Below are 26,049 nucleotides of genomic sequence, written 5' to 3' on the forward strand. Positions count from 1 at the left end.
TTTTGCTCATTATTGGTGTATAGAACTGCAACAGATTTCTGTATATTGATTCTGTAAGTTGCAACTTTACTGAAGTCATTTATTAGTTCTAATAGTTTTTTTGCTGCAGTCTTTAGTGTTTTCTATATATATTATGTCATCAGCAAATAATGGGAGTTTTATTTCTTCCTTTCCCACTTGGATGCCTTTTATTTATATGTCTTGTCTGATTGCTCTGGCTAGGACCTCCAGCAGTATGTTGAATAGAAGTGGTTATAGTGAGCATCCTTGTCTTGTTCCTGATCTTAGAGGAAAGGTTTCAGCTTTTCACGATTGAGTATGACGTTAGCTGTGGGTTTGCCATGTCTGTCTTACTATGCTGAGATATGTCCCTTCTATACCCACGCTGTTGAGAGCTGTGTTCTGTTGTTCTTTTTGAGACAAATGGTTTATTTGGTAACAAGGAGTAGAAAGAAATTCTTAATGTCTCTTCTCTCATCTGGTGACTGAGCTGCAATGTGGATAGCAGCACCGGAGAATTCCCTTGCAGTCCTTGATCTTTTGCGGAAGTGCCAAGATGCCTGAGTTATACCATTTGCAATTATTATTTTCTAGTCAGAAGTGCCAGCTGTTGTGCTTTCCAATGTATCAGCAGTTGTACATTCTCCTTGTCTTCAGGTTTCATGGCAGGAAACAGACGTACTTCCTTGATGTTACTGGAATCTGTGAGAAGCATGGTGACTTGGTTGATGCCCATGCCGCAGCCAGCTGTGGAGGGAAGCCCATATTCCACCATGGGCAGAGATTTTCACCTGTGAACACGGCCTCATCATTGCTAGTGGCCTGGGCCTGTTCTTTGACAAGCTGCCGCTGCCACATGGGGTGATTCAGCTCGGTGTAGGCATTGCATATTTCCTTCTTCATGACAGACAGCTCAGAGCACTTAGTCAGACCCTCATTATCTGTGGGTGATCACAGACAAATGTAGGATTGATGCATATCAGTTCCAGGAACTCCCCAACAACCTTATCAAGGAGCCTGGCTGTGGTCTGAGGTGGAAGGCATTCGACAGCTTCTGCCATACAGATATCATCAAAAATTTTACAAGGTTAGTTTCTGGCAGCCTCACCTCCAGGGTTTTCTTGTACTCTTCTTTGTGCTGATTCTCCAGGAGAGTGGCGTGAAGTCAATCTCATAGGCTTGGTCCTCCAGGCTATCGGATGGTAGGTGACTTTGTAACTGCCTGTAATGTTCTTCAGCATCCCTGAAATCATCTTCTCTGTGATTTCCATGAGATGTGATAGTCTGTGTAGACCATGTAGAACTCAAAGGTGGGGAACTCAGGATTGTGAATCTAATCAATTCCTTCATTCCAGAATTGGCATCCAATTTCGTGAACGCAGTCAATGCCACCAACCACAAGCATCTTACGGTAGAGTTCTTGAGCAATGCTCATTTATAAATTAAGGTCCAGTTCACTGTGGTCAGTGATAAGCTTGGCCACAGCTCCCCCTGGAATGGTGTTCATCAGGGGAGTTTCAATCTCTAGGAATCCCAATTTATCCAAGAAACTTCTTATATACTATGTGATGATCTTAGAGCAGACGATAAATTTCTGCCTCACAAAGTCATTCAGGATCAAGTCCAAGTATCTCTTGCCTATTGCGTTGCCTTGTCTTTGAGGCCAAAGTGAAAACGAGGTAACAGGCAAGCAAGGAGACAGCAGTGTAATCTCATAGGGAATGATGCTCAGCTCACCCTCCTTGGTTTTCCCAGGATTCCCGTGAACTCCAATTATGTCTCCCTGATGCAGTTTGTTATTGAGATGGATAAATTCTTCTGATATAATTCCTGGAATTGGCCATGACTTGCCGCTTGACCCCCCTCCTCAAAGGTCATAGAAGATAAGCTTTCCCCCAGAAGCTCTTTGGCCATGGATCCTACCTTCCACCTTTAAGGTGATGTCCCTCAGGTGGTCCCCAGGCTGCAGGTGACTGTATTCTTGGATGAAGTTAGTGTGCAAGACATCTGCATGGAACTTGTGTGGAACTTGTATAGGTCTTCGCTATTGACCTGTAGCTGGTGGACTTTTTGGCTGTGGATCTTGCAGTATTGGTTTGGGTTCAGGCTCTCCTCCTCTGCACCACATCATTGTCCGTGGTGTGGCTGGTGGCCGCAGCAGTGGCCTGCCTTGGTTGTTTTTCACTGAGCTCCTTCTGCTTGGTCTCCTTCTCCATTATCTTCTCAGCTTTTAGGCATCTTTTAAGCTCACTTCTTTTATGAGAAAATGGCTTGTCCTTGTGAAGCACTGTGAAAGGAGCAAGTTGACCCAGTTGCAGCTCCTCCTGCCCCCACTGTGCCCAGGAGGTTTGGCGCAGGGACCCCTTAACAAGCCTTATAGCAGCTTGCGTCAACATGGCAGAGCACCTTGGAACTAATGATCACCACCACTGTTTTCTCTTTTTTTATCCTCACCCGAGGACATTTTTGCATTTTTTGTTCAGACAGAGCGGGAGGGAGAGAGAGGAAGAGAGAGAGAGAGAAACATGGATGTGAAGGGACACATCGAGTGGTTGCCACCCGCACAACCAACCAGGGCCGGGGACAAACTGCAACCGAGGTACGTGCCCTTAGCGGGAACCGAACCCGGGTCTCTCCGGACCGCAGGCCAACACTCTAACCGCTGAGCCAAACCGGCCAGGGCACCACTGTTTTCTCAACTTTGTCTCACCCCTGTCCACATTGACCACAGTTCCCTTCACTGCAGCCATCTGTTCAGAGGGGAGGGAGGGGGAGAGCCTGACCTGAAAGGTGTTGAGAATTTTTATGATAAAAGGATGCTGAATTTTTTCAGATGCTTTTTTTTGCATCTATTGAGATGAGGGTTTTTTTAATCCTTTATTTTGTTAATATGATGTATCACATTAATTGATTTATGGATGGTGAACCATCCTTACATCCCTGATATGAATCCCACTTGGTTATGGTGAATAATCCTTTGAAAGTATTATTGAATATGGTTTGCTAATATTTTGTTGCAAATTTTTGGATCTGTGTTCATCAAGGATATTGGCCTATAATTTTATCTCTTTGTAATGTCCTTGTCTGAGTTTGATATCAAGGTAATGCTGGCTTCATAAAATGAGTTTGGAAGCATTCCTTCCTCTTTGATTTTTTTTTTTTTTTCTGTTAATCCTCACCCGAGGATATTTTTCCTATTGATTTGTAGAGAGAATGGAAGGGAGGGAGGGAGGGAGAGAGGGAAATACCAGTGTGAGAGACACACATTGATTGGTTGCCTCCCAAAGGACCCTACCCTAGGTATGTGCCCTTGACCAAGAATTAAACCCGAGAATCTTAGGTCCACAACTGGCACTCTAACCCCTAAGCCAAACTGACCTCAACCTCTTTGATTTTTGGAAATAGTTTAAGAAGGATAGGTATTAATTATTCTTTGAATATTTGATAGAATTAACTTGTGATGCCATCTAGTCCTGGACTTTTATTTGTTGGGAGTTTTTTTTCTATTATTATTAGTGCTTCAGTTTCATTGCTAGTAATATGTCTGTTCGGATTTTGTATTTCTTCCTGGTTCAGTCTTGAAAGGCTATATCCTTCTAGAAATTTATCCATTGCTTTTAGATTTTCAAATTTATTGGTTGTTCATAGTATTCTTTAATGATCCTTTGTATTTCTGTGGTGTTGGTTGTAACTTCTCTTTTATTTATTATTTTATTTATTTGGATTCTTTTTTTTTCTTGATGAGTATGGCTGATGGTTTGTCTATTTTATTTTCAAGGAACCATCTCTTATTTTTATTGATCTTTCTATTGTTTTCTAAATCTCTATTTTGTTTATTTCCCCTCTGATCTTAACTATTTCCTTCCTTATGTTTACTTTGGATTTTGTTTGTTTGTTTTTTCTAGTTCCTTAAGTGTAGAGTTAGATCGTTTATTTGGGATTTTTATTGTTTCTTGACATAAGCCTGTATACCTATGAACTTCCCATTTACAACTACTATTGCTACATTCCATGCATTTTGAAAAGTTATGTTTTTATTTTCATTTGTTTCAAGATAGCTTTTGATTTCTTTGATCCATTGGTTGTTTAGTAGCATGTTGTTTAGTCTCCACATATTTGTGTTTTTCCAGTTTTCTCCGTAGTTGATTTCTTGTTTTCTGTCACTGTGGTCAGAAATAATGATGGATATGAAAGATCATATGCTAAGAAAATTTATTCTCTTTTGCCTCCAATGGCAGACTCTTTTTTTTTTTTTAAAGAACAGTTTATTGATTTTTAGAGAGAGAGGAAAGGAGAGGGAGAGAGAGAAACATCGATATGAGAGCACAGCATCAAACAATATTGACTGCCTCCTGCATGCCCACTACTGGGAATTGAGCCCACAACCTGGGCGTGTGCCCTGACCAGGAATGTAATCAGCACCTTTCAGCGCATGGGGCAACGCCCAACCAACTGAGCCACATGGGCAGGGGCCCCTAGTGGCAGACTCTTGAACACATTATTTTATTTCCAAGCACTTTGGAATTCACCGACTTAACTAGTGATTGCATGTCTCCTGTGTGCCAGATGCCACAAATACACTCACTGTCTGTTGCTGTCACAGCCATGAGTCAGCTCTTAAAGGAGCATAAAGCTTATAAAGTAAGTTAAAATGAATGGATGCGTCTGGATTTTATTTTTTAATTTTTAGCATTTCACATTACTCTTTGATATAGTGGATATCTTGAGGTATTGCAAACCCAAGGCTAAGAATTGCTGCCGTGTGCACCAGCCATCATTCTGGCTAAATATCTTATTTTCTTCAATTATCCTGGATTCCAGAGAAGGTGGGAAGTGGATGCTGTGTAGAGTTCTGCGTCTAACAAGAAAAACATCAAAAGATTACCCTTCCATATGAGTGCTAGTATCTTGAGACAGTTAAGACTAATAATAATGAAAACAAAAACCAAAAAACTCCCCTGGGAAATGAATGGGGTTGTCGAAGTTCTTTTCCCTTTTTGACAAATAATTTTAGAGAAATACTCATATTCTCTGTGAAGTGGTCTCTTAAAAAAAAACCAGCTGAATGTGTTGACTTAAGCTTTCTGTAAGTTGTTATTTTGGTGCCTGAGCCGAAGCAGGCTATTGCCCAGCCCTTGCCCGACGCAGCATCGCCCCAGAAACGCGCCAGCTGGCTTTCTGTTGCTCTGGCGCGTAGACTTCTACCTTGCTGTCTTGCCATGTTTTTTTTTTTTTTCAAACTTTTATTTTATTTATTTTTTATTGATTTTAGAGAGGAAGGGAGAGGGAGAGAGATAGAAACATGGATGAGAGAGAACATCAGTTGGCCGCCTCCTGCATGCCCCCCACAGGGATGTACATAACCCACAACCTGGGCATGTGCCCTGACCGGGAATGGAACCAGCGACCTCTAAGTGCATGGGTTGACGCTCAACCACTGAGCCACACCGGCCGGGCATGTCTTATCATGTTTTTGTCTTTGTAGTTTTATATGGAAATTTTGCCCAAGTTTTATATAAAGTTGTATTTTTTATTTAAAGTCGTGATATTTTTAAAATAGCATCTAATACTCATAACAACTATGAAAATAACACATGTATATTATATTTTATAATATATAATATGCTTTTATCCATGATCACTGAGCCTTTTAATGAGCTATGGGAATTTTCCCTTCCAGAGCAGGTCACTGAGGCGCAGGCAGGTTGAGCAACTTGTCCAAAGTCACATAGTTAATTACCAGCCTCTGGCCAGGGTTTTCTGTCCCCAGGGCTGCTGGTGTTTGCATTATGGGAGGGAGAAAAATCCCCATTCTCAGAGGGTTGATGTAAGAATTGAGTGTACAGCAGTGTTTATGGTGGAAATGTGTAGGAGTTATCCTATTGTAGGGTCTAACAAGCCTTCTTGAACAGGTATTTATGCTGTGTTGACAGGGTGAGTGAGCAGGCTGTGGGGCTGGACCAAACTAGAGAAGGCACCGAGGTTGACAGAGGGCCTGGCACAGAGCTGTTGATGCCCAGGGGTCACAATTCTTCTCTGTGTGCTGAGGTTGGCATTAGTACAGAGGTGTCTTCTTCCTCCTGAGAACTGGGACACTGCCAGCTGTCTTTTACCTGGCTCCTCCCTAATTCCTACAGAAGGGTAACAGAGTTACAGTAGTATGATTCTGGGAACACAGTTCTTCTCCCATCCTTTGAGGCCAGTTCTGTGTTCTTAGGACAATATGTCATGATGTTGATATAGCAGGTTTTAGTTGAAAGGTCCCAATCACAGATGTTGGAGGTCGCATGGCCTTCTTTCCGTTTCTCTTGTGTGTCATGTTTCCTGCCACAGGGCCTTTGCACATGTTGTCACTTCTGCTGGGAATGCTTTCCCCTTACCATTCTTCTGATCTCACAGCACTCATACAAAGGGCCACTTTTTTCTGTAAACTTTCCTTTATTCTTGTACAAATATACACTTTGCCTCTTCAGTCATTAATGAGAGTACTGTATGGCTGAGGAAAAGAGAGCTGGTTCTAAGAAGTATACAGGAAGAATACATATATAGATATATATGCATGCATGTGTGTATATGTATATATACTCATACATATACTCTCATGTGTATGTATATGCCCCCCCACAGGTATTGTGAGTATACATATGTGTGTGTGTATTTATTTATTCATGGAAAAATGTGGGGAAAAGAATGTTGGGATAAGATTACAAACTTAGATATGAACTGTTTAAGGTCCTACAGGAAAATAACACTATAACTTTGGGAATTATTTTTTAAACCTGTCAGAATTATTTGTCAATCTTTTACAAGTTAACATCCTAACTTCATAGAGTCTGGGCCACTGGGATCTTGCTGCCTCTGCATTCAGACCCACTGGGGTTTTCCAGGAAGAAGCAGGTAGCTTTGATTCGGGGTATCTTGTCTGTGAAGCTTGGAGTCTGATTTAAAGGACAGCCTCTTAGAATGGAAATGGGATGCTTTTGTGGGCCACCTGCAGACACTTGTCAAGTTCCCCAAGTCGTGTGGGTTCTCTGATGCAGAGCTGTAGCATTCACCTTTTAGGTGACATTCTAAAGTGACATTTTAAGGTGATATTCAAGTGCACCAGCAAGAAAAACAATTGAGGAGTGAAATGAAATGTTCTGTGACCCTGTATTTTCTCTCAGATCTTCTCCCTTTTGTTTGCAGTTCATATTAATAATAAAACAAAACAAAAAACGACAGAAGGTATTTGTGTAAGACTGATGTGTCCAGGCAGCACCGCTGAAGCCCTCCTGGAGAGGGGGATCTTTTCAGCTGCGGATTTCCAATATTGGCCAGCAGAGGGCACTCCTCACTCACATTCAGTGCTGTTTTTCTCCTTGGAATTGTTCTCCTTTGGAGGCAGAAACCTTGCAGTCTCTTGCTCTCAGCCCAGGAAAAAAATTCACTTCTAGCTGTTTTTAATTTAATGTTGAGTTCTCAAGGGTGGGGCTTGCCCTGTTTAGAGCTGCAGTGTTCAAAAGATTAATTTGAACATGGGCACCACTGTTGTCAAGCATCCAAAGCCCTAGAAAAGTCATAAGAGGGCAGTGCATTCTCCAGGGTTCTTAGAGCACAGACTCAGACAGAAAGGGGCCAGGTGGGCACAGTGTTGCATAAACACCAGTTAATAAATAATTCACTCCAGCCCTGACTGGTGTGACTCAGCAGTTAGAGTGTTGGTCTGCAGACTGAAGGGTTGCTGGCTTGATTTTTGTCAAGGGCATGCACCTGGGTTGCAGGTTCAGTTCCTGGCCCTGGTCTGGGCCATGCAGGAAGCAGCCAATCGAAGTGTCTCTCTCACTGTGATGTTTTTCTCTCTTTCCCCCTCCCTCCTGTCCACTCTATCTAAAAACCAATGGAAAAAATATCCTTGGGTAAGGATTAATAAAACCAAGCCAAACAAAAAAATAAATCAATAATTACTTAGCTCCAGATGAATCCGACCTTCACACCTACATGGTCCAGGCCATACCTCCTATTGGTATAAAAATGAAAGAGATGGTTTAAAAAACCAGAGCATTCACTGGCCAGTCTTAGGGAGAAACAACCCTGGGACATGCAGGACACTGCTTCCCATGGGGACCTTTTAATTCCTTCCCGTGGATTCTCTGTTTCCCCCAGTGTATTTGTAATCCTGTCGATGTATTCATAATACTGACAGGTAACATTTATTGTGCTCTTGTCATTAGCTGAGCACTGTGCTAAGTGCTCCTATAAGAGTCAGCTTATTTAACCTTAAAATCCCAAGAGGTGGGGGGAACTGCTGGGTATTCTGAGGCTTTCTGGGGGTCAGACACTTGCTGAGGATCACCTAGCCGGTGAGGGAGGATCCAGATTTGACCTCACACAGGTATTGCCCAGACCTCTCCATCACCCATTTGTTGAGTCCGATTTATGGGCTGGACAGTGTGGTACAGTTACAAGACACAGTACTTCTCTAATTAATTTTAATTTTGAGTGTGTTATTATTTAAATACTTGAAAGTTGAGAGGGAGCAGGAGAGAGCATACTAGCTCTCGAGAAGTGTTTATCTGAGAGAGGAGGCCCTAAGGAATTCCTCATTCCGAGAACGGTCCTTCCTCAGTGGCCACCAGGATGGAGGTGGAGGGGTGGAGGGAGGTTGGTGGGCTCAGCTTGTCTCCCTCCTTCCTTTCAGTTAGAGCAACTCTGCTTCTACCAAGTTGACGTCTTGGGTTTTGAGTAGGATCGGGTTTGACGTGCGGATTCTGTTACTAAAAAGAATGTAGCAAACCTCCAGTGCCCAGGCTCAAAGGCACACTCAGGAACGGTATCCATTGCATGGCCCGTGGGTTCCTTCATCTTCCAGCTCCCTTTCCAGTGGCTCCTTCCCTCCTGGGCCACATGCTTCCTTCCCTGGCTCCTGCTAAGCCTTCGCATTGCCAGCAGCGGGCTAAACTCCTGTGCGGTTGGGGAGGCTATGAGGGTGAGGCCTAGAGCCAAAACTCAGCTCCCCGACCTGCTAGAATACTCGCCTTATGCCCCAGGTTCCTCATCTGTGAGATGGGGTCTTAGCAGAATCTGCCCATCAGGTTGCTGTGTGGATTATCTGAGACAATGGCACACACCTGGCCCCGAGTAGGTATTCAATACCCATGGGCCATTATGAGTACTTATTATTAATATTGTAACGACCATCACCATCTGCTTTTCTCTTTCATTTTCCTCCCAATATTCTCAAGAGAGTTCACCCTCTCTTCTGCTTCCATTTCTTTCTCTCCCACTCTCCTCCTCGGAGCGTGGCCGGCTGACTGCCCCCTCCAGCTCCCACTACTGTCCTGAAACAGGTTGTCAGTCACGTCCTGAGAGCAAAGCCATCAGGTGGGCTTCGCACAGTCTGCAAGGTGGGCTGCTCCCCTTTGACAGCACTGGGCCCTGGCCCCATCTCCTTCTGGACAACTCTGTTTCTGCTCCTTTGCTGCCCTCACCCCCGCCCTCGGGCACACCCCTCCCCATGTCTGTGGCTCCTGGCCTCTTCTGTCACTGTCGGTTCTTGCCTTTGGTCAGCCCATCCACACCAGGGCGTTCTCTTTTACCTCAGCCACGAATCCCAGCTCCCTGCTGTTTTCCGGATCTTGCTCTGTACCTGGCAAGGGCCCTCAGACTTCATATGTGTCAGACCAAGCTAAAGACCCTCCAAAGCTAGTCTTGCTCCTGATTCCCCAATGGTGCTCTACCTTCTGGGTCAACAACCTGGAGCCGGCATCATCTTTGAGGAAGTTTGGGTGTTACTGGTCATTTTCCAGAAGAGTAACCTCAGAGAGGCTGGGCGGGGGCCCTGCACAGATCTCGCCTTTCCTTCCCGAGCCGGCCTGGGTTCTAGAAAGCTGTTGGCTAAATTATTCGGGGTGTAGGAGGCAGCAGGTTCACTGTTATTTCTGTAACCCCATCCCCAAGTGATGAGGCTGCCTTCTGGGAGAAGATGATGAAGAGGAACAAACCCCTGATTCACACAGCACCGCACACGGATCTCAGTGCACTATACTGAGTGAGAGAAGGTGAACATAAAACACTACTTGCTCTATAATCCCGCTTCCATGACATTTTGAAACAGGAAGCAGATCAGTAGTTGCCAGGAACCGAGGTAGGGGGGAGGGTTTGACTGCAAATCAGCATAGGAGGAACTTTCGGAGGGCGATGGAACTGTGTCTTCATTGTGGTGGGGGTCATACACTTCTAAGTTTGTCAAAACTCACCAAGAAGTGAATTTGACTATATGTAAACATGTATTTTAAAAAATGAGTTAGTAAAATAAAATACAGGCTGCTAGGTGGGAAGACAACACGCTGCCATCACCCTGCGGCAGGTTGGTCCTAACTCAGTTTACAGACGTGCAAACGGAGGCTTGGGCCTTCGGGAAATGGTGGAGAAAAGGTTTCCTTCTCTTCTCTCTGTGCCTCCCCTCAGCCCTCCAGGCCTGGGCGCCGCTCTGGGAGCTGAGGACCAGCCCTCAGGTGGTTAGACCGAAGTCTGCCCCCACAGTCTACATCTGGGAAACGACCCGGAATAAGTACTTCCAAGAGTGGTGTGGAAGGGAGGGTCAGGGAGGAGTGCCTTGAGGAAGGGGAGGGAGAGGGGATTAGTGGCAGCAGGTGTCCTTAAGCAAATCAGAATTCAGTCTGAGGGCACTGGGAAACCTGTGCAGGTCCGTCCATGTCTAAAGACCCGGCCTGTTCCACACTCACACTTCCTGTCTTGATGCTGGGGCCTTAGGGTGGTGGGGATGCCGAGAGAGAGACAGAGAGAGAGAGAGAGAGAATGAATCACTCTGCTGGTGATTCATGCATCCCTCATAGACTCCAGCACCTAAGTGCAATCTCTTAATAAATTTTGTCTGGCGGGGCCCCCGGGGGCATTTGTAACTGCACGATACTCAATGGCTGATGAACTCAATGGCTGAGGATCTCCTGAGCACCTCTTGGGAAAACAGAAACACCTTTCTGCTCCTTGTTTTTATTTCCCACTTGCCAGCTCATATCACCATCTGTAATTATCGTGGTCATCCACTTGGTTGATTGTTTAAGGGTCCACTCCCCCCCACCCCCACACACACCCCGTTTGCTTCCAAGTTTGAGGTTTGCCTGGTTCTCTCTCACCAGTGCCTGGTACCCAGGAGCACTCGGAAAATGATTGTGAAATAAGCGAGGGGTGAGGCAGGAGGGCTGCACACCACTGCTCAGCCCTGTGTCCTCCGCGGTGCACACTCCCGCCTCAGAACCGGGGTGTCCTCATCTGTCCTTGCACAGGAGCTGGCCTGGGCTCTCGCTGCCTACCCTACATGCTTGGGGAACATGCTGGGAGGCCAGCCCCGCGGCAGAGACCCGTCCAGGCCCCCAGGAGCGTGAACACGCCGCGCCCGCAGCAGGCAGGCCCTGCAGTGCAGGTGCGTTCCGGCCGTTCCAGGGGCAAGGCTGGTGCCGGCTCCCGAGCAGTGTGCTTTTCAAGGCACATGTCTGTTTTCATTTACATTCATGTGTTTGTGTTAGAAGATCTCCTTATGTTTCTATTTTTCTTTGGAAGCATTCGTAGGCCAGTGCTGAAAAAATTACCGTCCTTTGCTCCAAAAGAAATATAATTTCCCATAATATTTTGGATTTCCAGGATCCGGAAGGCGAGCTAATGTTGCTTTTGCTGATAGCGGGTGGGGGTGGGGGTATCAGTCAGCACAGGGCCACCGAGGAGTTTTGAAGGATCGTTTTCCACTGTGGAAGGCCGGCTCACCTCCGTGTTTTCTTTCCCTCCCTCTCAAATACACTCTGAGAACCAAAGAAGTCAAAATATTACCCTTTCCTCGGTGCGCCCTCGGTGCTGCGCTATCTATGCAGTCCAGGGGGCCGAATAGTCACTTGATTATAGTTCGGTGTTGGCAGTTAGAAGTGGACTTTATAAAATAGAAAGTGGAAAATGCACAAAGGGATAAAAGAAAGAAAATTCTGCCACTATCAGTATTATAGTGTTTTCATTATCTTTTTTAACATGTGAGTTTTTTCATTATGGAACTTTATGCCATACTTTGAAATTTAGCATTTTAATATAGTCATTTGCTCGTGACGTTGGCAAATTAGAAATTGCAGTTGAGGGACTTCCCCGTTCCACCCTGAAGCATAAGCAGCCAACCCCCCATCGTGGGTCAGTCCACTCCGACCATCCATCTGTCATGGATTGAGGGCCACCTCTGTGTGGAACAGCGTTAGGTTCCAGGAAAACAATAATCAGTGAAGCAGTCTGGGAGTTATTAACTATGGGATTGGAGTGAAAACAAACACACAGGGAAAAGCAGATCTCAGGTCTCTGGGCCTGCAGGCCACGGTGCGTGGTAGCCCGACCCTGAGGCTGTCCTGTATCCATGAAGCCTGTCCACGTGGGGGGCTGGATTTAAACACTGGATTTGAATTCCCCTGTGAAAAAGGTGTTCTAGTAGGTGCTCAGGACTGTGGGACCCTCCCATGTGGGGTTAACCGAGAGGCTGTGTTAATGTGTGTAGAAATCAGGTGTTGAACTGGGGTAGTCTGAGAAGGAGACATTGAACCTGGCCCGGCTTGCTGAGCGGGCAGAAGGGGCTGGTTCTCACCCACTGGAAGTCAGGTGGCTATTTGGAGTATCCCAGGCCACTGTGGGAGGCAGGGAGAAATTTTCAGAGGGTTTCCTAGGAAGCTTTATGAGCACAGCAAAGTCTGAAGGCATATACATCAGGCCACGAGTCACCAGCTCTGCATGTGACAGGGATCAGGCAGCACCTGAAACCAGTTGCTAGGGCAGTGCAAGGGCCACAGGAGACAGAGGCAGAGACGCTAAGAGCCCATGCTCCAGCTGAAAGGGGCAGCTGCCCCTCAACCCCACTGGCCATTGTCATATGTGGGAATGAGGGCCCTCTGTGACATTGAACTGGAGCCAGATGGTAGAAGCAACAAAAACAAAACAAAACAAAAAAACAGCAAAGCCAAAATCCACCTTGTGGGTCATGCAAAATATATTAGTAGTCTGCCTGTCTATGACTTGCACCCCAAATTTTGCTTAGAGGTTAAAATATTATGATTTTTCATTGTTTATTTTTTATATTATATGCTCTTGTAATGATCATATCATATTTCTATAAGCAGGGAAAAAAGAAGGAAAACAGCTTGATAACCCAAAGGGCTACCTGTCTTAATTCTTGGTGATGCTACCAGAACAGATGGGGAACCGTCAGGTTGCCTGGATTGTGGGCATGGCTCGGGGAAGAGGGAAGAGGACCCATGTCTAAGAAAGCTCAGAGTCTGCTGACTGAGGCAACAGAAGGTGGGGACCTGTGTGCGTGCCATGTGCTGGGCACTCTTCTCTGTTCACTCCATGCCCTCACTCATTCTGTCGTCCTTGCCCTCATCATTCATTCGTCAGATGTATACCAAGCACCTACAGAGGTTGAGCACTAATCTGGCCCCAAGAATACAGCAGTGAACAAAGTAGGCAAAAGTCCCCACTCTCCTGGCATTTGAGTGGGAAAACCAACAAAGACCAATAAGTAAGTCATAGGATAGGCCTGATGGTGTTAAACCCCATAGGGAATGGGCAGGGGTGGGGGTGGCGGGGCTGGGGAGGGCTGTGGTTTCCAACAGGGTGGTCTGGGAGTGTCCTACTGAGAAGAGACCTGAAGGAGAGGTTTCACTCCATCACATATGTATCACGCTTACTGTGTGGCAGGCACTATGCTAGGCACTGTGTGTGGGGGGGTCTCCTGGGAACATTTCCATTCTGTCATTTGCTTCCTTTTACAAAGAAATAAAACATAGTTTTTTTGGTTGTATGTGGCAGAAATATAATACATACTGTTGCAATTTTTTTTAAAAAAAGGACTCACTCAATTGGCAAATCCAGTGATAGTTCCTACCTTCAGGCATAGCTGGATCCAGGTGGCTAGTCCATGTTACCAGGAATCTAACTCTCTGGGTCTCTTGCTCTGCTTTCCCTAGAGTAGCTTCCTTCTAAGGTAGGCTCTCTGTACAAGATGCCCTGCACAAATTCATGCCCATCTCAGGAGCCTAGGGCTAGCCCTTCCTGAATCACAGGGTCTAAGCACTAGGGAGAGGGCACCCCCAAACAAAATCAGGGTGCTGTTGGCAGAAGGGGGACTAAGTGCTGGGCAGTGAGAAACAGCTGGTATCTATCGTAGCAACACTTGCATCAAGAGAACAAGAAGCGGGGGATCAGGAGGAGAGTGTCAATGGAGGAGAAAGGAGAAACATCTGTAACAGAAACAAATTAATAAAAAGTTTTTAAAAAGCCCTGGCCGCTTTGGCTCAGTGGTCAGATTGTCGGCCCACGGACCAAAGAGTCATGGATTCAATACCTCTGTTGCAGTGTGGTCCCCGGCCCTGGTGGAGGCCATGCAGGAGGCAGCCAGTCGATGTCTCTCTCCCCACCCCCCATCTGAAGATAAAAGGAAAAAATGTCCTTGAGGTGAGAATTTAAAAAAAAAAAAGAGCCCTGGCTGGTTTTGCTCAGTGGTTAGAGCATTGGCCCGTGGACCAGAGAGGCCCAGGTTCGGTTCCCACTAGGGGCATGTACCTTGTTTGCAGTTTGTCCCTGGCCCTGGCTGGGGTCATGTGGGTGGCAACCACTTGATGTGTCTCTCTCACGTTGATGTTTCTCTTTCTCTCTTCCTTCCTCTCGCCCTCCTGCTCTAACTAAAGATAAAAGCAAAAAAAAAAAAGAGAGCAAGAAGGGATGAAAAGAGCCTATAAACGGGGAGAAATTCAAGGCTCCCAATCTGTCACCAACAGACCACATAACCTTGAGCTAGCTCTTAGTTTTCCAGTGTCTAAATGAGGGTTATAGACCGGCTGGTTCTCTGAGGATCCTTTTGCATTATTTGAAAACAGACACTATGTAATCAAATTTCTGGGTTTCAAACAATACAGGGTTATGGATTCTGGTGAAACACACAGGTAGCCTCCCCCCACCCCCCCAAGCCACCCCAACAACTAGCTCTTTCGGTGACTAGCTGAGGAAGCTACGGAGGAGGTAAGGCTTGCCTCTGCTCCAGCTATGCTCTGTGTTGGGGGCACCTGGCCGTGTGATGTGCGAGAAGCTTTGTCAGTTTTTAGTCTGATGACCAGACATGAACTCACTGCCATGAATGTCATTCTCCAAGGCCGGAATGGCACATTTAGGAAGATGTACCCTGGCTTCCTCTCCCAGCGTGAACTTGTGAGCAGGCCGTAGTCTAAACAACACATGACCTGACGGCTGTGGGGAAACCAGCTGTAGGGATGTCAGCATGTGTTTCCAAGACATCGATTCGCTCCCTTGCTCCTGGATTTGGTTCTGATGGTTATGTCTCATCTCCAGTTAGACTCACCCCAGTGTATCTCCCTGGGAACATAGGGAGGGATGGCAGGGATTGCTCCTTGGTGACTGTGTGACTTAACATTTCTGTTTGTCAGGTCAGAGTCCATGCTGCACGGAGGGGGGCTTGTCGGGAGTCATCTCAAAGCTGGAGAGCCCGTATCATCTTTCCATAGGAGGTGTTGGGAGGCATGCAGTCTCACCAGGCACCGCCAGGGCTCCGGGTGTCGGGCTGCGCGGTGCAGTGCAGAGGTCAAGAGCCCTGGGGCCTGACTGATTTGGTTTGAAGACTGGCAGTTTTGCTGCTTCCTGGCTGTGTGGCCTGGGCCAAGTTACTTGAGTTCTCCGTGCCTCAGTTCCCCGTCTGTAAATCTAACAATAATCACATCTACTCTGTCAGGATTAATTAGGGAAACTTGTGTCAGGTTCTTGTCAGCCAGAATGATGACTACTGTTGTAGGTAGATTTAGGAGACAGAGTGGTATCATATTTATAACAGCTAACACATGCTGTACTTCTTATTGGCAGGCACACTGTACTTATATGAAAGACACTGTTCTTAACTCTTCTAAGTACGTTAACTCAGGTAGATAATGTGATCCTTCTCGAACTCAGGTGGGTACCATTATTTTCCTTCCCATTTTACTGATGAGGAAACTGGGGCAAAAAGAGCTAAGTGACTTGCTCCACACCACACAGAGGGTGAGTTTTGAACCTCAGAAGCTGGCTCTAGAGTCCTTGTTTTTAGCCACAGCTCTGTGCAGCCTCACTGACCCAGTGAGAGCTACACAGAGCTTCCTGTGGGTCAGGACATCTTCTAAGCACTTTGTATAGATTGACTCACTTAACCCCCATAGCAAACCTTCTGAGGTGGTTGCTATTATTTCCCTACTTTACAGATGAGGAAACGGAGGTATCTAGAAAGGGTAAGAACATAAATGGAGTTAACATTCTCATTGGCTAGGTGATTTAAGACAGGGGAGCTGGCCTCCTTGTCAGGTTGCTGTGGGGTCACAGGTAACTGATGACAAGCACTCTGGTGCAGAGCAGACCTCTGGGGGCAGCTGTTTTATTATTAGTGATAGGGCCTGGCTCGCGGACTCCAGCTTTAGTCCTTGTCTCGACCTACTCCTGGTAGCTGGGACGGGCTGAGAGCTCTTGGGAAGGGGTGGCTTCTTGGGGGAAGAGGTCTTTGTAGAGATGTCCCCACACCCAGCTTGGGCCTTCTGTGGCACCAGGGCATAGTTTGGCCCCACCACAGACCCTGTTTCTGCTTGGAAGGTGACAGTTCTGCCACCTGGGAAGGCTAATGCACTGCGAACCTGTCCTAGCCACTTGGGGAAACCTGTCTAATAGGTCTGGATCTGGGTTTACTTGGCTGCAAAACAGAGTGAGTGCAGCATGGAAGGAAGTCATTAAAAACAACAAATCCAGAAAACTCTGTGTTTTCCTAGTGTGGAGTAACAAGGCTCCCAGCCACTGTTTTACATACTGAAAGTGTAGGACTTCCTCCGCAGTCAGTCCCTCGTCACGGCTGAGTCCAATGTCTAGCTTCTCCCTCTGACACAGTATGGGAGCTGTGTCCTTGTTGCTAAGCCTGTGTTCATGGTTATTTTGTCAGATCAATTGTAAGGGTGAAGGTCTGGGCCATTTTAATGTTGAAAAATGCTGCCAAGTTGGCCCGTGAAACCATCATACCAATGTATACATTCACAGTTGTAAAAGAATGACCGTTTTCTGCACTCTTGCCCACACCGGTATCACCATGTAAAAACTGCCCCTGTGGAAGGCAAACATGCTATCTTATTTACATCTTCATTTTGCCAGTTACTAAGGAGGGTGAAGGTGAACATTTTTTGTGCGTTTATTGGCTGTTTGGGTTTATTCTTTTGTAAACTATGTCGTAGCAAAGCATTTTAGCTTTATTTCTTTAAGAAAAATTCTTTACTGATTACAAAATCCATATGTGCATACATAAAAGTGCAGACAGTGAAGGAACGTGTGGCGTGGCATGGGCAGCTTCCCTGGACCAGTGATAACCCTGAGACCACCACTGCTGACAGCGCAGACATTCTTTTTTCAGAATTTTAAAGAAAATTTTGAATGCTACCATTTGGCTTTAAAGATTTCTTTAGTATCTTAAAAGATGGTTTTTCTCAGTGGTGTTTATTTTGAATAAAGGTAATAAAGGAGCCATATGACCTAGTAGGAAGGGTACTGAATCTGGGGTCCCCTTTGACGGCTGGCATGTTTTCCAGCGCTCGGCCGGCTATGTGCGAACTGGGCGAGCGACTGGCCTTGTCCAGCCCTCGAATCCTCTGCGCTGTGGACAGGAGTGCTTTCTGTCTGCACGCCAGGCCGCTGGGCTGTAAAGGGCAGGAGGGCGGGGGTGAGGGCTTCTGATTTTCTGCCAGCACCATCACATTGGTGATAACAGTTATTAGTAGCCACCAGTGACAACCAGCATTTACTCTGCGTGTCCTTTATATACTTGGGTCTACTTACACCTCATGACAACTCTATAAAGCGTAAAATCCAGTATTATTCCTCTTCATATTCTAAGACATGCGTTCCTAGAGGCCACAACATTTGGTAAGGGTCCCCAGCTAGCACATGCCAGAGCCAAGACTCAAACTCAGCCCTGCCAGGCACTGAGGTCCCGGCAGAGGTTAACCACCACTCTGCAGTCTGTATGGCCTTTCTGAGCCCCATCTCCCTGCTGGCCTTTATTCATATTAGTCTGGGCCAAATGCATGTAGAGACCTGGGGAACCCCCAGTAGGTTCTCCATCTCGTAAAGACTCGAGCAATATGGAAACAAGTGAAAAGATGAGTTTCTGCAGGGGCTGCATCCCTGAATCAGGGCTCCCAAGCCAGGAGAGATAGTTGTTTGCCTGGGCAACAAGGGGTAGTTGTCATGACAGCAGCTATGGCAACGCTGATGCAAGCATGGGCCCTGTTCCCACCGGAGCCCAGCTTGTGGGCTGGAACATAAGGTGCCCAAGAGAATGGGGTGGGGGCTTGCTCTACCCTGTGCTTTGGGTGGACCATATTTGATCAAAATATTGGTAAATATCATTGATCAACACGGTTCATTGATCTCTCCCCAGTTTGTGATCTTTGTGGCTTAGGTGGCCAGGAAAATCCCCAGCGGTTAGGAGCCAGCATCCTGGAATCAGGCTCTCTGGCTAGCACCTGTATTAGCCATGAGATACAGTGACAATATTTCCCTCTTTTACTCAGAATGTCTTACTCTGCGTGGTTCTCTTACCCAGAATCACCCTCTCTTACCCAGGATTTGGGGGGTGGTTTGCTCTGTCACAGTAATGGAATAGTCTTAGTTGGGATGGTGCCCTTGGCATTACCTTTCCCTTTCTGCACATACTCTGTAACAAGTAGACATGGCCCCACCCCCACCCCCATACTTCACTGACAGTTTGGGAATAAACATGTTTTATGTGTGGCCCCAGTCACTGCCAAAAACAGCATTTATGGAGCTTCTAATTACCTTGGAGACTGTGGTAGGTCCTGTATCAGAGTCAATAAATTGCTTTAAGCGATGCTGGCTAATTTAAGAATTTTTGGTGTTTTTAACTGTGTTAGGATCAACAGGACATTTGTTAGAGATGCCCATTTCTAAGGACTCATTTTTAGGGTTGCAATTTTCATTTTGGAGGTGTTGGGCCACCTACATACTGATTTATTAGCTTCTGATCAATATATGATTGAATAAAGTGTGAAGACTTCTCCTCCTTGGGCTAAAGCTCTCATGAAGCCCCTGTTAGATAGGGAGTAGGGAAGTATGGTGTCTATCAATATACTTTTTGAGTTAGAGCTTTCCAGGATTTGGAAAACATGAATTGATCTCTTTTCTATTTGTTCCTGATTTACATATAGTTGGATAGGACAAGTCCAAAGACTTTTCTTAAATTTCTTCTGAAGACAAAAATTAGAAATATACGTAAGGGTGATTTTTTTAAAAATGTCTTGTAAGGATTGTTTATTCCATCCAAATCCCCTTACAGGGGCGGAGAACGTTCAGCCCTCGGGCCATATAAGGCCCATGAAATCAATACCAGCTAAAATCACACATCTCACCAAATTAGCCTGACCAAAATACAGCAGGCTACTTTTTAAGTTGATAATGTTATATGGCCGCGAATGATGTTATAAATATCCAATGGCCCTTGGCAGGAAAAAGGTTCCCCGCCCCTGCAACATTAAGAAAATTCAGTCATTAAAATTTTTAAACTAAAATTATACTTTTATTAAAGTATAACATGCACACAGTAAAGTATACCAATTAATCTGCATGAATTTTTATTTGCAGATGTAGAGAAACCAATAAATAAGACCAATCTCTTCTCTTTATTATTTTCTAAACTCCAATTGCACTACATTTAAAGAGGAGCCAACCTAGTAGCACTGGCTGTGGGCCTAGTACATCGTAAGCATTTTCGTTTCTGTCTCCTTTCCTCTGTTGTTGGTGCTTCTGCAATGGTTTGAACAGTTCTCTGGTACCAGACTGCCTGGGTTTGAATCCGGGTTCTGCTACCTACTAGCTGTGTTATTTTGGGCAAGCCATTCTCTGAGCCTCAGTTTCCTTATCTGTAAAGTGGCAATACTAAAAGTACCTGCTCATAAAATTGTTTTGAGGATTAAATGAGTTAATATTTAGTAAGCACTTAGAACAGGATCTGGTGCATGTTTTTGTTTGTTGTTGGCTTTTTAAAAAGTAAACCCTTAAGAACTTACTCTCCATGACAGAAAGACCGAGGATTCTCCCGGTCCATAAGTCAAAGGTGAGAGGTGTTGATGTGTTGGGATGACTTGGACCTGATCCCACATCTGTGGAGTTGAGGGGCTCTCACCATTGGGAATTTTCAGTTTCTCATTGCAGACAAGGGGGCAGCCCTCAGTGTTGGCTCATGGGAAGGTAGAATATGCACAAAGAGTCCTGGCTGGAAAAACACACTCGGGAAAGAACGGGCTCTCCCCAGGCAAACCTTTAGAAAAACAACAATCTGCTGCTTCTTGATTAAAGGGTAGTAAACTAATTATCCTTTCCGGAGGGACGTGAGGCTGTCCGCTAGGCTGTAACCTGGGGGTGCAGGATGCGGATTTCCTTAGGATGTAATGAAGCCTTTACCATGGAAAATGCGCTGTAATTCAGATGGCTGCCAGTGGGGGAGAGGGAGAATGTCCTTCTTGCTTTTAAAAGCAGCCCCTGAACATTTTAGAAACATAATTTGCAGGTCAGCACTTTGAGAATATGAAAAAAATAATTTTCTTAAATTGGATTTCCAGAAGACCTCTGTTATAAAATATCCCTTCAAAAATATTCTGTACTTTTTGCTAATTACATTGGCTTACAATTAGCTTGAAGTTTGGTACTGCCAACGAGAAGTCATCCATCCACTGATGATGGAGATCAGAATGTCAGTGGGAAGTAACTGGGAAACACATTATTTTGCATGCTGAATAAATGCCAAGTAGTATTAATTCTAGTTTTGTTTTGTTTTTAACTTAAGGGAGGGGAATGAAACATTTCATGCTGGTATAATTTATGTATGATTTGTCTTCCATACCATCCTGTTAAGGACAGGAAGTTCCCAGTGACCTGTACTCCATGGCTGGAAAAAAGTCAAGAAAGTTCAGGAAGGTCTTACAAATATTGATTGAGCCTCTACCATGTGCCAGGTACACAGAGAGTGGGAATAAAACATTAAAAAGACAGATGAAATGCCTGCCCTCAGGGAGCTCACATTTTAATAACTTCAGTGGACTAGCCAATACCTAAGATCCCCATCAACTTGTATTTTCTGCAAACAATGCTTTTAGGTGCCTCTCAGCTCTTGTCCCCCAAATCCACTTGCTTCCTCTTGTCAAGTCACCAGGGATCGCTGCTTTGCCAAATTCAGTGGGTATTTTTCCGCCCCCTACTGAGTGAGACAGTTGAGTGTTCCTCCTTGGAACAGTCTTCAAGGGCCTCTGGGTCGCCCCTCTCTTGGTTCTTCTCTCACATTGGTGGGACTCCTCTTCTGTCTAAAGGCCCTTGAATACCGCCTCCAGTTCTCATATCCAGCTGCCAGCTCCACACTCCATTTCGAGGTCCAGATGTGACATTTCAATAGTGCTGTGTCTGCTCTTGATTTTTGTCCCCAGATCTGCTCCCCACGGGTTTTCTCCATTCTCCCGATTGCTCAGGCTAAAATTCTTAGAGCATCCTTTACTTCTCTTTTATTTCACCCTCCACATCCAATCCACTAGCAAATCCCTTCAAATATGTACATAATTTCACCACTGCTCACCATGCCCACTGCCACCATCATGGTGCCAGGTCCTTTCTGTCCCTCACCTGGGCCACTGTAGGAACATCTTCAGCCTCCTCTCTGCACCTTGGTTGGCTTGTACAGCTGTTTTCTCCACACAGCAGTGAGAAAGGTCCTTTTAAAACTAGGACAGATCATGTTTCTCCTCTTCTCAGAATCCTCCCGTGGCTTCCCATCTCACTCTCAAATCCAAAGACCTTGTGGTGTCTGTAAGACCCTTGCCATCTGGTTCCTGTTCCCTTATTACTTTGTCTGCTCTTGCTCACTTGCTCACCCCGTTCTAGCCATACCGGACATGCAGCCCCTCGGCTGTACCCCAGGAGCTTGCATATGCTGTCCTGTCTGCTTAAGGCTTTCTGCCCCCCTTTCAGGTCTTTGTTCAAACATCGCTTTGTTGGAGAAGCCTGCTCTGAGCACTCCATGTAAGACAGCAGCTCCTCCCATTATCTCTACTCCCCTCCTGTGCTTTGTTTTTCTCCGTAGAATGTATCACCTCCTAACGTAAGCTTTGAGAGAACAGGAGCTATGTTTTACTCTCTGCTGTATCCCTTATGCCTACAACAATGCCTGGCATGTACTGGACGCACAGCAAATATTTAGAGCTAACATTGATTAAGCATTCACTATGAGCTGGGAATATGCAAAGCACTTGACAGGAATTATTTATTTACTCCTCATAGCAACCCTATCAAGTCTAAGTCTTGTCACGTCCATTTTCAAGTTGGAAACTGAGACTTGGGGAAGTTCTATAAGTTGTCCAAGTCACTGGTGACCTTGGGCTTGAACCCATGTCTTAGAGACTACAGAGCCCCGCACTGACCACCTCTGTATCCCTTTCATGGCTTTATTTTGTTCTAGAAAGATTTATGGGGGCTGCCCAACATATGGGAATGTGAATGAGCACCCAATGGCCTATCTGGACTTGAAGTATGGGAATTGACAAGAGTATTCGTTATGATGGGATGGTGTCTTTCAGGGTGTTTGGCGTTTTAATTTGATGGGGGAAGTTCTGGCATCTTGCAGGTACTTTCTCCTGGATGAGGAGACAGCAAGGGAACCACATTGGGTTTAGGAAGGTAAAAATCACATGTAATCCAAATACTCTTTTTTTTTTTTTTAATCCTCACCCGAGGACATTTTTCCATTTTTTTGTTCAGGTAGAGTGGGAGCGAGAGAAAGGAACACACACACAGAGAGAAAGAGAAACATGGATGTGAAAGGGACACATAGAGTGGTTGCCACCCGCACGACCAACCAGAGCAGGGGACAAACTGCAACTGAGGTACGTGCCCTTAGCGGGAACTGAACCCAGGTCTCTCCGGACTGCAGGCCAACGCTCTAACCGCTGGGCCAAACATGCTAGGCCTCCAAATACTCTTAAATGCCCTTGGGAAGGTGCCATGTTGGAGCCTGCCCTGCCCTTGTGACTGTTCCCTTCAGTGCTGTTCACTAGGGCAGCAAGACCTGGCTGGGATTTGAAGACCTTTTGTTCAGAAAGTGCCTATTTAGGATCCGGCTCAGCCTGAGAGAGGCCTGAGGGAAGAGAGGAGGCTGAGATGGCGCAGACCCACAGCCCCATGTCAGGCTTGACTAAGGGTTCGTGCCCAGTGCTCAGAAGTCCCCATGATGTGGCCTCAACTATGGAACTCTCTTTCTCTCTCTGCCTCCTTTCCTCCTCCCTCCCTCCCTCTCTCCCTCCCTCCCTCCCTCTCTCAAGTGCATGTGATTTGTTCATGTTCTGTCAGTGTGTACGTACATAAGGCGATTCTGTGATACTGTTGACCACAGACTTTCCGAGGGCAAGCACAGTACGTTCAGTCTCCAGCTATTAAGCTCCTCCTAACAGCAGGGAGTGAAGAGACAGCAGGGAATCCAATCACATAGTCCCTGGCCTTCCAGAGCTCACCACCCAGAAGGGGCTAACTCTTAAAGTGCACCTTTTGTGGGCCAGGCCCTAAGAGCTTTACACACATTAACCTCATTCAATCCTCACAACAGCCCTGTGAGGGAGTCTTATTATTACTGACATTTTATAGATGGGGGAAGTGGGGAACAGAGAGGTTAAGTTACTTGCCCACTGTCACACAGCTAGTGAATGGCAGAGCTGGCACCAGTGTCTGCACTCTTAACCACTTTGCCAAATCGCTCCTTTGTGGCACCAACTCAAGAATCACTGAAATTTACTTATCACTGGCAGTTCTTCTGGAAGACTGCCCCTGTGAAAAGTTGTTCCAAAGATCAGATTTGTGTAGGAAGCTCAAGTGCAAGAGGGAAACCCTGCAGAATGGCTGGTGAGATGGGAGCAGGAGATGGAAAGGGTGTTGCTGCAGAATCTCTGAGCACAGAGACCTGGGGCTGGGCTGGAGAGTGGGAGGAAGTGCAGAAAGCCAGAGAGTGTGGGAATTTTTATCATTGTTGAGTGATTCACGTAAATATGTGTCTCAGAAACAGGGGCGTGTAGGGCTGATTTCTCACAAGTGCTGATAAAACCTCACGTTGAAGTCATTTTCATCAATTCCCAGGCTGCACAGAGTGCTTGCTATCCTTGCTTTTCTTTACAGAATTCCCTCTTCTGCAATAGTTAATAGCATTTTATTTTGCATTATGCTATCATGAGGATTCTTTTCCATTAAATATATATATTTTATTTTGCCAGCAAATATCTGTATGTCACCTGCATTATTTAAAAAAATGGTGGTAAAATATACATAACATAATATTTACCATTTTAAAGTATATAAAAATTCAGTGGCATTAGTTACATTCACAGTGTTGTGCATCTATCACCACTTTCTAATTCTTGAACTCTTCATCACCCCAAAGGAAGCCATGCACCCATTCAGCAGTCCTCATTCCCTCTCTTCCCCTGGCCCCTGGCCACCACTAGTCCACTTTCTGTCTCTATGGATTTGGCTGGTCACTAACTGCTGAGACATTAAGCAGTGAATTTTCAAAGCCTGAGGCTCTCTGAAACTGCACCACTGTCCAGTGTGTAACCATGTGCCATGTGCCACTGTTTAGCACGTGAAACGCGGCTAGTGTCAATTAAGCTGTGCAATAAGGGTAAAATGCTCACTGGACTTCAAAGACTTAGTATGAAAAAAAATGTAAAATATCTCTAATATTTTTTTCTATTGATTACATGTTGAACTGACAATATCTGGATATCTTGGGTTAAATAAACTATATTATTAAAATTAAGCCTACCTGTTTCTTTTTATTTTTTTAATGTGACAGACGGACATTTTTAAATTGCATATGTGGCTCACACAATATTCTACTGGACAGTGCTGCTCTTAAAAAATAACTGGTAGAAGGGTGGAGACGGGAGGCAGAGGTCTGAATGGGCACTTAGACATCTGTGCCTTTAATTTCTTGAATGTGTCCCATGAGAGAGGCTTCAGTGGGTTTGGATGCCCGAGCTTGCCTCTCATATGGTCTCTGCCTTCACTCTGAACACCCTTGGCTATTTTCTCCTCTCTCTAAATGCAGGGATCTTTCTAAAGGCAAATCTCGTCATGTCACTCCCCACTGTAACTTCAGGGGAGCCCCATGGCCAACTTCCCCAATCCTGGCCTTTAAGGTTCTGCCCTAGCCAGCTTCAGCTCATGCCTCGTGACCTCTTTCTCATCTGCCAAGGTCTTTTTTACAATTTTACAATGATGTAAAAACATCACTAAAATTTTTATTGTATGCACAATGTGTTTCCATAGTAAAAATCTTAAAATTCATAAGGTAAAAGATACTGTCCCCATTTATTCTGCCCTCCCCCCACCCCAGCTACATAATCAAGCACTGTCAACAGTTGGGTGTGTGTCCTTCCAGGGCCCTCTCTCTGCATATACCTAGCTGATTCTGTGCATTTGTGTGTGTGTGTGTGTGTGTATGTGCATATATGTGTGTATAAACATAAATGGGTTTGTAGCTTGTCCTGCCTCTTATTTCACATACCATAGTCTAAGGTCTTTGCTGGTGAGGACACAAGTACACCCGGTTATTTTTAATGGATGCCTTGGTATTTTATTGTATGGCTCTGTCAAAATTTATTCATTTGTTTTGTATTGTCTTTAATTATAAAATATTTCGCCCATATAGAAAACTGTGGACTATTATAACATTCATCTTCGTACCCACCATATAGAGTTAATAAACATTTTGTCCTGTTAGCTTCAGAAATTTTTTGTGACTAAAAGAAACATTACAGGTGGAGATGAAGCTGTATGTGTGCCCCAGCCCCACCCCTGTCCTTTTCCCTTATAACCCCAGAGGGAACCACTCTTCTCTTTCTCTCTCTCTAATGTTAAAAAAATCTGGTTGTCTTTCTGTATCTGCTTTATCTCCAATGTCTAGCA

The 26,049-nt window shown here is 45.4% G+C and overlaps 1 protein-coding gene and 1 pseudogene across 1 annotated transcript in view; one reads left to right on the forward strand and one right to left on the reverse strand.

The window, feature by feature from the left end:
* The window catches only part of ARHGEF3 (Rho guanine nucleotide exchange factor 3), a 286,293-nt gene that overhangs the window by 38,047 nt on the left and 222,197 nt on the right, over positions 1-26,049 (forward strand). The gene's annotated exons all lie outside the window — the stretch shown is intronic.
* On the reverse strand, positions 591-2,396 carry LOC118633472 (annotated as a pseudogene).

Source organism: Molossus molossus, unplaced genomic scaffold (assembly GCF_014108415.1).
Source record: "Molossus molossus isolate mMolMol1 unplaced genomic scaffold, mMolMol1.p scaffold_m16_p_18, whole genome shotgun sequence".
In the NCBI taxonomy this organism is placed as follows: domain Eukaryota; kingdom Metazoa; phylum Chordata; class Mammalia; order Chiroptera; family Molossidae; genus Molossus; species Molossus molossus.